This window comes from Theropithecus gelada, chromosome 8, assembly GCF_003255815.1.
Source record: "Theropithecus gelada isolate Dixy chromosome 8, Tgel_1.0, whole genome shotgun sequence".
NCBI classification, from domain to species: Eukaryota; Metazoa; Chordata; class Mammalia; order Primates; family Cercopithecidae; genus Theropithecus; species Theropithecus gelada.
Window position 1 is genome coordinate 17,804,864 of NC_037676.1, and position 19,302 is coordinate 17,824,165.

Below are 19,302 nucleotides of genomic sequence, written 5' to 3' on the forward strand. Positions count from 1 at the left end.
ATCTCCACATTGTAAGTGCTGTTGCCCTGAAATACAGCATTGTAAAGGTTCCAAAGGTTACCCATGTTTAGAGGGTACAGATTTCAAGAAACTAATGCATAAAAATGAAAATCGAGAACTTGAAAAAAAAAAAACCAAAGGCTCAAAAACAAGGGATGATCAAAATTTCATGTACTTGCAGGATCCAGCTGGTGATGGTGAATTTTCTGTGTTAATTTGACTGGGCTGAGGGATGCCCAGCTAACTGGTAGAAACATTGTTTCTGGGTGTGTCTTTGGACCTGTTTCTGGAGGGACTGTTAGCATTTAAATCAGTAGACTAAAGAAGATTACCCCCACTCAATCTTTTGAGGCCCCAAATAGAACTAAAGGGCAGAGGAAGGGTGAATACATTCTCCCTGTTTCATCCGGGACATCTGTATTCTAATGCCCTGAGACATCCGCACTTCTTGGGCCTTCTTGGACTAGGAATTATATCAGCAGCTCTCCTGGTTCTCAGATCTTCAGACTCAGACTGAATTACACTGCCAGCTCTTGTGGTTCTCCAGCATGCAGAAGGCCAATTGTGGGACTTAGCACCCTTCATAATCACGTGAGCCAATTCCTATAATAAATCTCCTCCTATATAACCTGTTGCTACTATTTCTCTAGAGAACCCCGACTGGTACACTGGCCTTACTGTTAAATATAATATTACTTAGTAAAAATGTGTAATGAATAAAGTTTCAAGACAGAGGCAAACTGTAACAGTTACTCGTGATGGTCCTAATGATGGCCGAGTGTTAAAGACAGCAGATGTTGGATCTGCAATGGAATTAACAGAAACAAATATAGCTAAAGAAGTTTCCGATATCATTCTTACCCATGACAACCTTGAAAGTATTGTTAAAGCTGTCATATGAGGTAGAAATGTTTATGACAGCATCTTCACATTCCTTCCATTTCACTTGGCTTTGGGTGTCATACTTGTGGCCTTCACAGCTACGTGTGTTGTTGTCCAGGATTCTCCTTCTAAAGCTGGTCATACCCTTCTGGTGAATCTCATAATGGATGCTTTTGCTTCCTTCGCTCTGGCAACTGAAAAGACTATGGTGTCACTTTTGCTTTGTAAACTGTATGGTAGAAAAAAAATCTTTCCTGTTCATTTATAAAATTGGTATATAGCAATTTTATATACAGTGTATAGTTACTTTTGGTCTTACGTTTGTTAATAAACTCCTTTTGGACAGTGGAAGAAATACCATCCTACATGCTCTTCCTTCTCTCCTTCTACCTATTTTGTAATGATATATTTATAATTTAGTACTTCTGTTAGATGCAACTTTTTTTAACTTTTTTTTTTTTAGCGGGAGTTTCACTCTTGTCGCCCAGGCTGGAGGGCAGTGGCATGATCTTGGCTCACTGCAACCTTGCCTTCCAGGTTCAAGCGATTCTCCTGCCTCAGCCTCCTAAGTAGCTGGGATTACAGGTGCCCACCACCATGGCTGGCTAATTTTTTGTATTTTTAATTGAGACAGGGTGTTGCCATGTTAGGCAGGCTGGTCTCGAACTCCTGATCTCAGGTAATTCACCTGTCTTGGCCTCCCAAAGTGCTGGGATTACAGGCATGAGCCACTACACCTAGCCAACTTTTTAATGAAATTAATGCCAGGAAGCTTCATTGCAAAACAAACATAGTTGAGAGACTTTTCAGTAATATCTTTTGTCTAATGGTCAGGGGAACATTTGCTGTATCATGTGGTATGGTGCAATATTGGAGACAAGTGTTCCACTGTACAAATCTTAGTCCAGACATGTGGCCATGGTGCATTTTCCAAGGAGTATGAGTGTTACTGGGGGTTCAGCTCTTAACTACAGCTCCCAGTAACTGTGTGGAGCCCTTCATAAGACTTCACTGGGGGAAAGATTTACTAAGATTTTTACTGAATTTACTAAAGATACGTGAGAGTCAGAATTAAAAATGCAAAGCAAAGGTCCTTTTTGGGTGCTGTGCTGAGGTAGAATCAGAGATCCAGTTAGAAAGACAGAAGCATGGCCGGGCACGGTGGCTCACACCTGTAGTCTCAGCTACTCTGGAGGCCGAGGCAGGACAATCGCTTGAACCTGGGAGGCAGAGGTTGTGGTGAGCTGAGATCACACCACTGCACTTTAGCCTGGGCAACAGAGCGAGTGTCCGTTTCAAAAGAAAAAAAAAAAAAAAAAGATAACGGCATGTTATTTCTCCCATTCATTCACTGTCTTTATCAGGTCACCCAGTATAAGGAAAGGAACCCGTTCCAAATTTACACACTTTTTATCTTAAATACTTAAAATATCCTAATATCCCTTAAATAACTTCATTTTATCCTTTTCCTAAAATCTTAGATTTTGTTTTTATAATAAATGCATGAACTGAGTTGTCATCAGTGCTACTTTTAAAAGCTGTTTTTTGGAAGTGAGGGATACACAGAGACCTGTATTTAGATAGAAGGATAATGTGAGAATTCCTTATAACTAAAGCATGGACAAGAGAAAAATATTCTGTTGTATTTCCTTTCATCTTTTAGCAGAAGTGCAAGAACAAAATTATGAATAAGTTAATATATTAATATTTGCTATTAATAAAAATCAACTATCTACATTACATGAGACAAAGGCTTGTTTAAAAGGCCAAGTACCTTATTGAAACTGTTGATATTATATAGTGTAGATAAAGGATACATGTTATTATAAAAACACAGGCAAGTTAGTTGCTTTCTAAAAAATACAGGCAGCTATGGTCCAATGTAATGGCTTTTGAATTAAATTGTTCTTTAGGTACAGATACCCTTCATGATTACTGAAAGGAAAAGGAGAGAAAATCCGAACCATATTTTCTCTGTTGCCTGGCCAAGCTACCATTGTAACTGGGTCCTTGCAGTGCATCTGAAACATAACAAGGGCTCCATTAGCCAGGTGTGTTGGTGGTCGCCTGTAATTCCAGCTACTTGGGAGGCTGAGGCACGAGGATCACTTGAACAGGGGAGGCAGAGTTTACAGGGAACAAAGATCATGCCATTGCACTCCAGCCTGGGTGGCAGAGTGAGACTCCATGTCAATCTTTTTTTTTTTCAAAAAAAAAAAAGAAAATAAAAAAGCATACCACATAAGAGTGTATACCAAGTATTAGCATATATCTTCAACTCAGAGAGAAAAATCTGTGTCTACTGTCTTCAAACTGCCTGATGAGGGTTTCTGGTTGTTCAAAGAGGGAGTCTCAGAACTATCACTTAACAGTGGTGTCAAATCCTAAATGAAGAGGGAATACCTGTATTTTTCAAGGAAATACAGGAACTCCTAGTCTTAGTATTCCTAAGATTTCCTGGTCTTAAGGAAAATGAACCATAAGACTAGGGAAAAGTGAGGTAAACAATGGACTTTTTGCTTGTGTGACAATTTTTTTTTTTTTGGCGGGGGAAGCAGAGTCTCGCTCTGTTGCCCAGTCTGGAGTGCATTAGCATGATCTTGGCTCACTGCAACCTTGGCCTCCCAGGTTCAAGTGATTCTCATGCCTCAGCCTCCTGAGTACCTGGAATGACAGGCGTGCACCACCGTGCCCAGTCAATTTTTGTTTTTGCTTTTTTTTTTTTTTTTTTTTTTTTAAGTAGAGATGAGGTTTCACCATGTTGGCCAGGCTGGTCTTGAACTCCTGGCCTCAAGTGATCCACCTGCCTCGGTCCCCCAAAGTGCTGGGATTACAGGCGTGAGCCACCACACCTGGTCTTGTGTGACCAATTTAATAATTGGAATGTGACTCATCTTCTGTTTGGACACTTTTGCCTTAAAGATTTAGCTTTAAGGTTACATTTGGGAGATTTCATGTTTGGGTTTGTCACTAAACTCTACAAATTTTGCTCTTAATTATCCATTATGGGGAACAATAGACTCTATCCCTTTCCGTATTTCTGTTTAATTGTTCTGCATACCAAGCTTGAAATGATTTCACAATATAAGGTCTACTACACATACACAATGAGCCAGGGAATTTGGCCCTGTAGTATGTTTACCTCTTTGTCTGTATAGATTCTTTCAATAAATCAGGCATTTGTTTGAAAGCTCCAGTGTGAACAGCACTGTTCAGAGTATTTTAGAGTGGTAGGGAGAACAGAGACATGCTCTCCATCTTAGGGCAAATTTTTGAGCAGTAAACTTCATAAAGCATGAATATACTTAAATAGATGCTTATTTTACTTACTGGAGAACTCACTAACTTCTGAATTTATGGTTAGTGACTTCACATGCACCAGAGAACCCCATGAGAATTCAGGCTTCCCAAAGTTTAAAAAGCTTCTTATTCACTTCTGATTTTTTTTTTCTTTTGTTTGTCAGTTACAACAAGCCTCAGACTTTTACTAATGGATATTGCTATTTTCTAACAAGGAGGGAATCTCTTCTCATTACCACAGTTGCAATTCGTATTTATGAGGACATAATGACAAGAACCATCTAAACATGTCTAGTAATCTGATGAGCCAAAACCCAAAGATTCTTAAGAAAATGCTTACTTTTATTCTAACGTAAAAGTTAGAAACACGTCTTTTCTGAATTATTTGAATGCCTGCTAAAAGAATCAATGGATTAAAAAAATTCATTTGCTGCTTTCTTTGATTAATACATTTAAAATAATCAGTGATTTTTTAAAAACCAATGCTGTAATAGAGCTTACATTGGAAAGTTTTGGAGAATTGTTATCTCTCAGATATCATACAACAGGATATGCTTTAATTTATGGGGAAATTATATCCAAGAGTGATTATTGTTTATTTCTGGTTTCTAAACAACGTTTGCTACTTTTTTTTGAATTATGATGCAATAATTGACTTACGAAATGTATTTTTATCAAACTTTGCATGATATCAGGGCTGTTAACATTCTGGAAAAGAAAGTGATATTAACAGTAATGATGCTTCTTAATTTCCTCCTTGTGTCCAAAGAGGTTGCTAACAGGACATCCTCCTGAGGAGGAAGGAAGGACTTCTCATTCTGACTCAATGATTATTCATTTCTTTCTCTAAACAATCTCTGTGGCAAATTTCTGTGGCCAGAAAGGGGAGAATTCCTTTCTGGCCACAGCCCTGTGGAGCTGGGATGTTAGCCTGTTAAGTTCATAGCTCATTTGTCCATACGCTTTCCTTACCTTCCAGGTGCAGAAATTAAATCTCCAGGCCTGGGAATAACTCGGAGGAACTAGTTCCAGGGCAGAAGAATCTCAGCTGGTGCTAAAAGGAGTCATGTGGCTCCCATCCACATGGCGGCAGTCTTCGTGGTCACAAAGAGAATGGGGCTGTCCTCTTTTCCTCCACTCTTTTCTAGGACTGCTTTTCTCTTTCAGGATTGCCTCAGGTGATTATTTAAATCTAATTTATTTGACTAGTATGTGTCTGTCTTGGGGAGAGGACTTGGTTCAACAGGCCTTGATGCAGAATCTGTTAATCCTTCCTTGCCCCTGACTCATCCCCTCCAATCTTCTGGGGAAGCTCTGCTGGTTGCCATTGGCAAAAGAACTTGCTTGCATCACAATTAGTACTCTATAGCCAAGTCTTTGCCAATAGAGTTAAGGGATCAAAAAAAGTGAACTCCAGAAACACCAAGGATAGTACTAGTGGGTTTTCTGCCAAATGGGATATAACTTGCTTAGTGACCTCATCCCACCTCATTTATTTTATGTTCCCCATTATTAGAATAATCGTCCTCCATAAGTGCTTTTCCATACCTGTTTTCCAAAAACTATCAGTGGATCGTATTTGCTATGAGATTAAATGTAACTGTTACTTGGCTTTTAAAGCCTTTCAAAATCCAGCTCTACCATGTCTTCCTAAATTCACTTCCTAAAGCTCCAGAATCCTGAGTAAATTCTCATTTCAATTGGAATCATTTCCATAAATATTCATTGAGCACCTAGTTGATCCCAGACACTGCTATGTACTAGGAATAAATAAGACAAAGTCCCTGCACTATAGGAGTTCATGACACATCAGGAGAATTAACACAAATGTAGCTATAATATAATAATAATAATAACGATCATTAACTTTTTTAGCCCATTCATATAGTCCAGGCACCGTTCTAAGCATTTTATATCAATGCATTTAATCCTCACAACACACCTATTAGATAGTATCATCAGTATCCTCATTTTATAGCTGAACCACAGAGGTTGTTTTCTAAGATCACACAGTTAATAAATCAGTAACGGAATCCAGACAATCTGGCTACAGAACCTACTTCCTTAACCACCATTTTATATAGATATTGTGAAGAGAGCTGTACTGGAAATGGAACAAAGTCTACAGGAACAGAAAGGATGCAATTCATTCAGCTTGGGGACATGGGAAACGGTGTCACAGAGACAATATTGCTCTATTCCTTATTTATATATACTCCTACCTCTTGGAAAGGAATCAGGACAGCTCACACTCAGAAAAGTATGCATTAAAGTAATGATAAAAGAGAAATAAGGAGTCAGGCCCAGGGAAAATGTAAATATTGTAAGAAAATCAAAACCAGAGGAAAAGTAAATTTCTTCTTAAAGGAGTAGCTTAGTTGGCCAGGCGTGGTGGCGCATGTCTGTAATCCCAGCACTTTGGGAGGCTGAAGTGGATGGATCACGAGGTCAGGAGCTCAAGACCAGCCTGGCCAAAACGGTGAAACCCCCTCTCTACTAAAAATACAAAAATTAGCTGGGCGTGGTGGTGGGCGCCTGTAATCCCAGCTACTCAGGAGGCTGAGGCAGAGAATTGCCTGAACCCGGGAAGCGGAGGTTGCAGTGAGCCGAGATCACACCACTGCACTCCAGGCTGGGCAACTGAGCAAGACTGCAACTCAAAAAAAAAAGAATAGCTTAGTTACACCATTACACCATGCTTTAGCATCGAATTTTGCTATGAACTTTCTGGTAGTCAAAGAGAAAAGCAAGTCAAGCTCAATTGCATGTTTATAGTCATAAAGGAAAAAGCAAACCAGTTTATCACAGAAGAAAACAAGCCTTCCTTAGAAGTATGTTCTAAAATAAAATTTTCAAGAGGGAGTTGTATTACCATTACTGAGAACTGTAGTAGAAACCATGTCCCCTACAATTGTAACAAAATCTATTATTTTGTTACAATTATTTTCCTGTAACAAAATAATAGAAAAATTCATATGGCAGTTTCTTAAAACATTTGTTGATAAAAGCCAAGTATATTGCATTAATGTAATTTAGCAAAGATGATTCCATTAAGGATGCTACTGTCTGAATTCAGAATCTTCCAGTGGTAGGACTTGGAGCTAAGTTTAGAAAAATCAGGATTTTTCTAGGCTTAGAAGCAGGGTGAAGGCATGCAAGGAGAAAAACAATATGATGTACAGTTTAGTGTGATTTCCCTGGTATATATTTGTGAGGAGGGAGGAATGGAGGCAAAGTCAGTCGGTGAACAAACTTTTATTGAGTGCCTCCTATGTGTCAGGTCCTGTGCAAGCTTCTGGGATATGAGAATGACTAGGACAAAGTCCCTACCCTCAAAGAAATTACATTCTAGTGTGTCGGTATAGTGAAGGGATGGAAACTAGAAGAATAAACCTGGGAACAAATAAATAAGTAATTTCACATGAGTGTTGATCATTATGATGAAGAAAACAGGGTAAAGTAAAGAACCTGGGGTGGAGGACTGCTTAAGCTGGGACCTTCAGGAGAAAGCCTCATAAATACTTGCTGAAGAAGCACTTTTTCAGACAGAAAAGGTAGCAAATTTTAAGGCAGAAAACGAGACAGATTTTCTTCTAAGAATAATGAAAGCCAAAGGAGGATTTTAAGCAGGAAGTTGACAATGTGATTTACATTTTTATTTTTTATTTTTTTTGGGACAGAGTCTCGCTCTGTCACCCAGGCTGGAGTGCAGTGGTGCAATCTCGGTTCACTGCAACCTTCACCTCCTGAGTTCAAGTGATTCTCCCGCCTCGGCCTCCCGAGTAACTGGGTTTACAGACGCCCGCCACCAGACCCAGCTAATTTATTTGGTATTTTAAGTAGAGACCGGATTTCACCATGTTGGCCAGCCTGGTCTCGAACTCCTGACCTCAGGTGATTCACCCACCTCAGCCTCCCAAAGTGCTGGCATGAGGCACCACGTAAATTTTTAAAAGCTCACTCTGGCTGAGATGTGGAAGATGGAGCAGATGCATATTGAGAGAGAAAAATGGTGGCAGAAATGCCAGTTGGGCAGCTGCTTGGAGAGTCCACAGGACATAATGGCAGCTTGGACTAGGGTTGTACATATTTTGGAAATAAAACAAATGTGGGGTATGAATGAGAGACTTTTGTACCAGGAAAAAAAGAAGAGTAAGTGGATCAAGTTACAAGTAGGTTATTGGGTTTGGTGATAAGGAAATTGATTAGTTATCACTTGTGTGTATTTTTAACGTAATGCATGAGGCAAAACTATCACCTAATAATGATGGAAAGAGTAGATGATAGAGGTTTAATCAAGCATGATGCATAGTTGTGTTGTCAAAGCAAGTAGGTGAATGATGTGCCCTTTTCTTTCTCTTTCTTTTTTTTTTTTTTTAATTATACTTTAAGTTCTAAGGTACACGTGCACAATGTGCAGGTTTGTTACCTATGTATACACATGCCATGTTGGTGTGCTGCACCCATTAACTCATCATTTACATTAGGTATATCTCCTAATGCTATCCCTCCCCTCTCCCTACACACCACGACAGGCCCCGGTGTGTGAGGTTCCCCGCCCTGTGTCCAGGTGTTCTCATTGTTCAATTCCCACCTATGAGTGAGAACATACAGTGTTTGGTTTTTTTGTCCTTGTGATAGTTTGCTGAGAATGATGGTTTCCAGCTTCATTCATGTCCCTATAAAGGACATGAACTCATCCTTTTTTATGGCTGCATAGTATTCCATGGTGTATATGTGCCACATTTTCTTAATCCAGTCTATCATTGATGGACATTTGGGTTGGTTCCAAGTCTTTGCTGTTGTGAATAGTGCCGCAATAAACATAGGTGTGCATGTATCTTTATAGCAGCATGATTTATAATCCTTTGGGTATATACCCAGTAATGGGATGGCTGGGTCAAATGGTATTTCTAGTTCTAGACCCTTGAGGAATCGCCACACTGTCTTCCACAATGGTTGAACTAGTTTGCAGTCCCACCAACAGTGTAAAAGTGTTCCTATTTCTCCACATCCTCTCCAGTACCCGTTGTTTCCTGACTTTTTAATGATTGCCATTCTAACTGGTGTGAGATGGTATCTCATTGTGGTCTTGATTTAGATTTCTCTGATGGCCAGAGATGATGAGCATTTTTTCATGTGTCTGTTGCCTGCATAAAAGCCTTCTTTTGAGAAGTATCTGTTCATATCCTTTGCCCACTTTTTGATGGGGTTGTTTTTTTCTTGTAAATTTGTTTGAGTTCTTTGTAGATTCTGGATATTAGCTCTTTGTCAGATGAGTAGATTGCAAAAATTTTCTCCCATTCTGTAGGTTGACTGTTCATTCTGATGGTAGTTTCTTTTGCTGTGCTGAAACTCTTTAGTTTAATTAGATCCCATTTGTCAATTTTGGTTTTTGTTGCCATTGCTTTTGGTGTTTTAGACATGAAGTCCTTGCCCATGCCTATGTCCTGAATGGTATTGCCTAGGTTTTCTTCTAGGATTTTTATGGTTTTAGGTCTAACATTTAAGTCTTTAATCCATCTTGAATTAATTTTTGTATAAGGTATAAGGAAGGGGTTCAGTTTCAGCTTTCTACATATGGCTAGCCAGTTTTCCCAGCACCATTTATTAAATACGGAATCCTTTCCCCATTTGTTGTTTTTGTTAGCTTTGTCAAAGACCAGATGGTTGTAGATGTGTAGTATTATTTCTGAGGGCTCTGTTCTGTTCCATTGGTCTATAGCTCTGTTTTAGTACCAGTACCATGCTGTTTTGGTTACTGTATCCTTGTAGTATAGTTTGAAGTCAGGTAGCATGATGCCTCTAGCTTTGTTCTTTTGGCTTAGGATTGTCTTGGCAATGCAGGCTCTTTTTTGGTTCCATATGAACTTTTTTTTTTTTTTTTTTTTTTGAGACGGAGTCTCGCTCTGTCACCCAGGCTGGACTGCAGTGGCCGGATCTCAGCTCACTGCAAGCTCCGCCTCCCGGGTTCACGCCATTCTCCGGCCTCAGCCTCCCGAGTAGCTGGGACTACAGGCGCCCGCCACCTCGCCCGGCTAGTTTTTTGTATTTCTTAATAGAGACGGGGTTTCACCGTGTTAGCCAGGATGGTCTCGATCTCCTGACCTCGTGATCCGCCCGTCTCGGCCTCCCAAAGTGCTGGGATTACAGGCTTGAGCCACCGCGCCCGGCCCCATATGAACTTTAAAGTAGATTTTCCAGTTCTGTGAAGAAAGTCATTCCTAGCTTGATGGGGATGGCATTGAATCTATAAATAACCTGGGGCAGTATGGCCATTTTCATGATATTGATTCTTCCTATCCATGAACATGGAATGTTCTTCCATTTGTTTGTGTCCTGTTTTATTTCATTGAGCAGTGGTTTGTAGTTCTCCTTGAAGAGGTCCTTCACATCCCTCGTAAGTTGGATTCCTAGGTATTTTATTCTCTTTGCAGCAATTGTGAATGGGAGTTCACTCATGATTTGGCTCTCTGTTTGTTATTGGTGTATAAGAATGCTTGTGATTTTTGTACATCGATTTTGTATCCTGAAATTTTGCTAAGGTTGCTTATCAGCTTAAGGAGATTTTGGGCTGAGACAATGGGATTTTCTAAATATACAATCATGTCATCTGCAAACAGGGACAATTTGACTTTCTCTTTTCCTAATTGAATACCCTTTATTTCTTTCTCCTGCCTGATTGCCCTGGCCAGAACTCCCAACACTATGTTGAATAGGAGTGGTGAGAGAGGGCATCCCTGTCTTGTGCCAGTTTTCAAAGGGAATGCTTCCAGTTTTTGCTCATTCAGTATGATATTGGCTGTGGGTTTGTCATAAATAGCTCTTATTATTTTGAGATACATTCCATCAATTCCTAATTTATTGAGAGTTTTTAGCACAAAGGGCTGTTGAATTTTGTCAAAGGCCTTTTCTGTATCTATTGAGATAATCACGTGGTTTTTGAATTTTGTTCATTTATATGCTGGATTATGTTTATTGATTTGCATATGTTGAATCAGCCTTGTGTCCCAGGGATGAAGCCCACTTGATCATGGTGGATAAGCTTTTTGATGTGCTGCTGGATTCGGTTTGCCAGTATTTTATTGAGGATTTTTGTATCGATGTTCATCAGGGATATTGGTCTAAAATTCTCTTTTTTTGTTGTGTCTCTGCCAGGCTTTGGTATCATGATGATGCTGGCCTCATAAAATGAGTTAGGGAGGATTCCCTCTTTTTCTATTGATTGGAATAGTTTCAGAAGGAATGGTACCAGCTCCTCCTTGCACCTCTGGTAGAATTCAGCCGAGAGTCCGTCTGGTCCTGGACTTTTTTTCATTGGTAGGCTATTAATTATTGCCTCAATTTCAGCGCCTGTTATTGGTCTATTCAGGGATTCAACTTCTTCCTGGTTTAGTCTTGGGAGGGTGTATGTGTCCAGGAATTTATCCATTTCTTCTAGATTTTCTAGTTTATTTGCATAGAGGTGTTTATAGTATTCTCTGATGGTAGTTTGTATTTCTGTGGGGTCGGTGGTGATATCCCCTTTATCATTTTTTTATTGTGTTTATTTGATTCTTGTCTCTTTTCTTCTTTACTCATCTTGCTAGTGGTCTATCAATTTTGTTGATCTTTTCAAAAAACCAGCTCCTGGATTCATTGATTTTTTTAAGGGTTCTCTGTGTCTATCTCTCCTTCAGTTCTGCTCTGATCTTATTTATTTCTTGCCTTCTGCTAGCTTTTGAATGTGTTTGCTCTTGCTTCTCTAGTTCTTTTAATTTTGATGTTAGGTTATCAATTTTAGATCTTTCCTGCTTTCTTTTGTGAGCATTTAGTGCCATAAATTTCCCTCTACACACTGCTTTAAATGTGTCCCAGAGATTGTGGTATGTTGTGTCTTTATTCTCATTGGTTTCAAAGAACATCTTTATTTCTGCCTTCATGTCATTATGTACCCAGTAGTCATTCAGGAGCAGGTTGTTCAGTTTCCATGTAGTTGAGTGGTTTTGAGTGAGTTTCTTAATCCTGAGTTCTAGTTTGATTGCACTGTACAGTTTGTTATAATTTCTGTTCTTTTACATTTGCTGAGCAGTGCTTTACTTCCAACTATGTGGTCAATTTTGGAATAAGTGCGATGTGGTGCTGAGAAGAATGTATATTCTGTTGATTTGGGATGGAGAGTTCTGTAGATGTCTATTAGGTCCGCTTGGTGCAGAGTTGAGTTCAATTCCTGGATATCCTTGTTAACTTTCTGTCTCGTTGATCTGTCTAATGTTGACAGTGGGGTGTTAAAGTCTCCCATTATTATTGTGTGGGAGTCTAAGTCTCTTTGTAGGTCTCTAAGGACTTGCTTTATGAATCTGGGTGCTCCTGTATTGGGTACATATATATTTAGGATAGTTAGCTCTTCGCATTGAATTGATCCCTTTACCATTATGTAGTGGCCTTCTCTGTCTCTTTTGATCTTTGTTGGTTTAAAGTCTGTTTTATCAGAGACTAGGATTGCAACCCCTGCCTTTTTTTTGCTTTCCATTTGCTTGGCAGATCTTCCTCCATCCCTTTATTTTAAGCCTATGTGTGTCTTTGCACGTGAGACGCGTCTCCTGAATACAGCATACTGATGGGTCTTGACTCTTTATCCACTTTGCCAGTCTGTGGCTTTTAATTGGAGCATTTAGCCCATTTACATTTAAGGTTAATATTGTTATGTGTGAATTTGATTCTGTCATTATGATGTTAGCTGGTCATTTTGCTTGTTAATTGATGCAGTTTCTTCCTAGCATCGATGGTCTTCACAATTTGGCAAGTTTTTGTAGTGGCTGGTACCGGTTGTTCCTTTCCATGTTTAGTACTTTCTTCAAGAGCTCTTGTAGGGCAGGCCTGGTGGTGAGAAAATCTCTCAGCATTTGCTTGTCTGTAAAGGATTTTATTTCTCCTTCACTTATGAAGCTTAGTTTGACTGGATTTGAAATTCAGGGTTGAAAATTCTTTTATTTAAGAATGTTGAATGTTGGCCCCCACTCTCTTCTGGCTTGGAGAGTTTCTGCCGAGAGACCCACTGTTAGGTTGATGGGCTTCCCTTTGTGGGTAACCGGACCTTTCTCTCTGGTTGCCCTTAACATTTTTTCCTTCATTTCAACTTTGGTGAATCTGACAATTATATGTCTTGGAGTTGCTCTTCTTGAGGAGTGTCTTTGTGGTGTTCTTTGTATTTCCTGAATTTGAATGTTGGCCTGCCTTGCTAGGTTGAGGAAGTTCTCCTGGATAATATCCTGCAGAGTGTTTTCCAACTTGATTCCATTCTCCCCGTCACTTTCAGGCACACCAATCAGACATAGATTTGGTCTTTTCACATAGTCCCATATTTCCTGGAGGTTTTGTTCATTTCTTTTTACTCTTTTTCTCTCTAAACTTCTCTTCTCACTTCATTTCATTCATTTGATCTTCAATCACTGATACCCTTTCTTCCAGTTGATCGAATCAGCTAGTGAAGCTTGTGCATTCGTCACGTAGTTCTTGTGCCATGTTTTTCAGCTCCATCAGGTCATTTAAGGACTTCTCTACACTGGTTGTTCTAGTTAGCCATTTGTGGTAATCTTTTTTTCAAGTTTTTAAGCTTCTTTGCAATGGGTTCAAACTTCCTCCTTTAGCTCAGAGAAGTTTGATCGTCTGAAGCCTTCTTCTCTCAACTCGTCAAAGTCATTCTCTGTCCAGCTTTGTTCCACTGCTGGCGAGGAGCTATGTTCCTTTGGAGGGGGAGAGGTGCTCTGATTTTTATAATTTTCAGCTTTTCTGCTCTGTTTTCCCCCATCTTTGTGGTTTTATCTACCTTTGGTCTTTGATGATGGTGATGTACAGATGGGGTTTTGGTGTTGTTGTCCTTTCTGTTTCTTAGTTTTCCTTCTAACAGTCAGGACCCTCAGCAGCAGGTCTGTTGGAGTTTGCTGGAGGTCCACTCGAGACCCTGTTTGCCTGGGTATCGGCAGCAGAGGCTGTGGAACAGCAAATATTGCTGAACAGCAAATGTTGCTGCCTGATCGTTCCTCTGGAATCTTCGTCTCAGAGGGTTACCTGGCTGTGTGAAGTGTCAGTCTGCCCTTACTGGTGATGTCTCCCAGTTAGGCTACTCGGGGGTCAGGGACCCCCTTGAGGAGGCAGTCTGTCTGTTCTCAGATCTAAAACTCCATGCTGGGAGAACCATTGCTCTCTTCAAAGCTCAGTTGGAAATGCAGAAATCACCAATCTTCTGCATCACTCATGTTGGGAGCTGTAGACTGGAGCTGTTCCTATTCGGCCATCTTGGAACCAGTTCTTATTTTTCTCATGCGCTTTTCTTAAATAGGCACATTTAAACTTAAAAAGACATGGAAATGGGGGAGTAGGCAAATAAATAGGTCTGTTTTGACCAAGTTAAGTTTGAAATGACTACTGGACATCCAAGTGGCAGTGGCGATAGAAGTCAGGAGCTCAGGGCATAAGGTAAGAATAAACTGAAAATTAATGGGTATCTAAAAGATTTTAAATATCTTAAATATAGAGAATGTATTTTTAAAATATGCTAATAACATTTTCAAATGTAACTCTTGTTTTCTTTTATCTTTGCAGACAAAGGCTCTCTTTAAAATCCTGAGTCCCCAGGCCAGGCGCAGTGGATCACGCCTGTAATCCCAGCACTTTGGGAGGGTGAGATGGGCGGATCAGGACATCAGGAGATTGAGACCATCCTGGCTAACATGGTGAAACCCTGTCTCCACTAAAAATACAAAAAATTAGCCGGGCATGGTGGTGGGCGCCTGTAGTCCCAGCTACTTGGGAGGCTGAGGCAGGAGAATGGCATGAACCTGGGAGGTGGAGCTTGCAGTGAGCCGAGATCGTGCCATTTGCACTCCAGCCCAGGCGACAGAGTGAGACTCTGTCTCAATAAAATAAAATAAAATAAAACCCTGAGTCCATTCATTAATCTGGGCAAAAAAGTACAATAAATAAATGTTTTCCCTGTTTCCTCTTTTTCCAAGATTCAGAGCATACATACAGAAGCCTTCAGACTAGAAAGATTATTTGGAAGATGGGAAGAAGAGCAGGCCACAAACAGACAAAGAAAGGAAGCCAGGTTAACAGGAGGAATACTAGAAAAGATGGAGGGCTTCCAGATTTATTGATGTGATAAATGTAAAACCAGTGTCACAGAGTCTGGAGAAGAAAGTCTTTCAAGAAGAAAGGGATGGTCAATCATGCAAAATGCTGCTGAGAGGGTGAGTGAAATAGGAAGACGGCACTCACCATTGGCTTTGGAGAAATGTAAGTCACTGGTGATCTTGCCTAGGATTTTAGAGAAGTGGTAGGAATAAAAGCCCAGTTGGTGTGGGTGAAGTGGAAAATAAGAGGTGAAGAAGCGGAGACAGCCAGGAATACAAGTCTTTTAGGGAGTTCTGTTGTGAAAAGAAATAGAGACATATGGTGGCAGCCGAAGGGAGACGAGATCATGGAGGATCTTTTCCAATGATGGGTGATATTAAGATATGTGTATACACAGATAGGAATGACCCAGTGAATGGAAACTGATGATGCAAGAGAAAAATGATATACTTGTAGAAGCGTGGTCCTTAGGAAGGGAGAGAGAATAGAATAGAGTATTCTGCAGAAATTGAATGATGAAGAGAGGAGATGAGAGAATTTTAAGGAGAAAATGTCAAATAATCATCTTAAAAAGTAAAAAGGCAAATTTACTACAGCAAAGGAGGAGGATTACCTAAGAGTGTTGAAGGCCAGTGTGATATTTGTGGATTTAAATAAAAAACAATTGAAGGGGCTGGGCGCAGTGGCTCACGCCTGTAATCCCAGTCCTTTGGGAGGCTGCCAGATAGATCACTTGAGGTCAGGAGTTCGAGACCAGTCTGGCCAACATGGTGAAACCCCATCTCCACTAAAAATACAAAAAATTAGCTGGGCATAGTGGCACATGCTTGTAATCCCAGCTATTCAGGAGGCTGAGGCAGGAGAATCACTTGAACCTGGGAGGCAGAGGTTACAGTGAGTGGAGATCTCACTTCAGCCTGGGTGACAGAGTGAGACTCCATCTCAAAAATAAATAAATAAATAAATTTAATGAAATAAAAAACAATTGAGGTATTACGAAGGAGGGCTCAAGAAGTGCCTTTTTCTTCACTTCAGTCACTCACTTCCTAAACTCATATCTTGACTTCTGTACATCTGTTCTACCTATGAAATTCAAACTCCAATATCCCACTCTCTAACCATAGTCCTTTATCATTCAAATTTTCATCCACTTGGTACCACTATACCATGTATCTATTTAATGTCACAATAACCTTGGCATCTTCATTTCTCTTGGGCTATTAGGTCTCATTCAGGCTTTATTTCTTTTTATGTATTGCCTGGATTCCACAGCTTATTATTTCAGTTATTTTCTCTGTAATATCTTAACTCTAATTTCCTTAACCTATTGTCCATTCGTTGTGCACATTCTACAAAATTCAAGATGAGCCAAGTGATCTGTCTTTTCTATTTTTACACCTGCGCTGTAGGGCAAAGCAAGGGGAAGAAAGAAAAAAAAACCATGAATGTTGCCACACACATCCATGGTTTCTCAATGCCCAGCCATTCTTGGTGTGCATTCTTGGTGAGTTTCTACTCCTCTTCCTCCTGAGCGACTACATTTTCCTCACATTTCTTTTTTTTTTTTTTTTTTTTTTTTTTTTGAGACGGAGTCTCGCTCTGTCGCCCAGGCTGGAGTGCAGTGGCCGGATCTCAGCTCACTGCAAGCTCCGCCTCCCGGGTTCCCGCCATTCTCCTGCCTCAGCCTCCCAAGTAGCTGGGACTACAGGCGCCCACAACCGCGCCCGGCTAATTTTTTGTATTTTTAGTAGAGACGAGGTTTCACCGTGGTCTCGATCTCCTGACCTTGTGATCCGCCCGCCTCGGCCTCCCAAAGTGCTGGGATTACAGGCGTGAGCCACCGCGCCCGGCCTTCCTCACATTTCTGAAGGTTTTGCCACTTCTGCCATCACAATTTGAAGGTAACATAGCCTTATTTATGATAGAGAAAACAGAAGTAATCATAGGAGAACCTTTATAAATTGTGGTTCCCCTCCATCGACTTTACTCTACCCTCCTTCACTGTTTCCTTTCTGCCTCAATAGAAGTGACATCTCAACTCCCATCCTATTTTAATTCCCTCCTTGCATGTTTTGTCTCCCCTATATTATCCTTGATAGTTTGGGTTGTGATAAACACCTAATTCAAACTAACATAGGCAAATAACCCCAAGGATGAGACTGGTTTTAACCACAACCAGTTCCAAGAGTTCAAATTCATTTTTCAGGACTTTGCCTTTTTCTTGTTCCCTCTGAGCTTTTCTTTCCTCCATCCCTCAGCACAAGGAAGGCCACCTCCAGGTAGGTGGTGAAGATTGCCACCAGCAATTCTAGCTTTTGTTGTCTTTACAAATAATGACACCACAGGAAATAAAATTTCATATTCTTGGTAACTGAAACAAAAGTACCAGGAAGGACTCTGATTGCCAAACCTGAGTCACACATCCATCTCATCACCAAGAAAATGGGCAGCTACCCTGGATCAAGTGCTCATCCCAGGATTCAGAGAGTGGAGAGGGAAGTGGGGACATGCGAGTGACAGCCTTACCAGGTGGGAAAGTGGCATTTCTTGAGCAAAACTATGCTCAACAGGCAAAGCCTTATCATACTTACACTGCATATCCCTTCCTGGCCTTCCTAAGAGTTGAACTCATGAAGCAGCCCTTTTCATTGCCATATCTTCAAACTCTTCTACTGACATTGCCATATGTTCTATAATAATAACAATACTTAACACAAATGCCTGGCACATAAATATTCAACAAGGGTCAATAGTAGGAATAGTAATGATGATAATAATATCAACTGCTGTCCCAGCTTAAGCAAATTCTTAGCATCATCCTCTGCCTTCCCTCTCCCTCCTTTCCCCTGTGAGAGGAAAGTAAATCTCCAGACTCTAAAATCACCAAGCCCAAGGGAAAAGTCAGGCTGGGAACTGCATTGGGCAAACCTGCCTCCCATTCTGTTCCTGTATAAGACAGCAAGCAAGCAAGCAAGCAAGCGGGAGGGAGGGAGGGAGGGAAGGAGGGAGGGAGGGAGGGAGGGAGGGAGGAAGGAAGGAAGGAAGGAAGGAAGGAAGGAAGGAAGGAAGGAAGGAAGGAAGGAAGGACGGACGGCAGGCAGGCAGGCTACATACCTCCCTCACAATTCACCCACAAGTAAGTTCCTTGTGGACCAAAGACAGACAGAAGTCAAAGTCATCCCTCTGCTCACATGAGACAAATACATATGTGATTGCTTCCTTTGCCCTATTGTTCTACTAAGCCAGACTAAGGCATAAGTGACTATTCTTGTAAATTATGTATTCAGTGAAAGGCTAATCAGAAACTCAAAAGAATGTCTTTTGTCTACCTGTGACCTGGAAGCCCCCTCTCCACTTCAAGTTGTCCCGCCTTTCCAGACCGAACCAATGTACATCTCACAAACATTAATGTCTCATGTCTCCCTAAAAGGTATAAAATCAAGCTGTGCCCTGACCACCTTGGGCTCATGTCATCAGGACCTCCTGAGGCTGTGTCACAGGCATGTCCTTAACCTTGGCAAAATAAACCTTCAAAATTGACCGAGACCTGTCTCAGATACTTTGAGTTCACACCCCTCTTCCCTGCTAATCATCTGTCTGGGTGTATTAATGCTGCTGTAACAAAATACCACAAACTGAGTAATTTATAAACAACAGAAATATATTTCTCACAGTTCAGGAGTCTGGTAAGTCTAAGATTAAGGCACTAGCAGGTTTGATGTCCAATGAGGGTCTGATTTTTACTTCCAAGAAGGTGCTTTGTTGTTGTGTCCTCTGGAGGGGACAAACATTGTGTCCTCACCTGGTGGCAGGGATGGAAGGCAAAAAGGTGGACCAAACTCACTCCCTTTTATAAGAGTGTTAAACCAACCCATGAGGGTGAAGCCCTCATGGCCTAGTCACTTTCTAGGAGGCCCCTCCTCTTAATACTGCTGTCCTGGGGATTAGGTTTCAACATGAATTTGAGAAGAGACACAAGTATTGAAACCATAGCAGCATGACTCT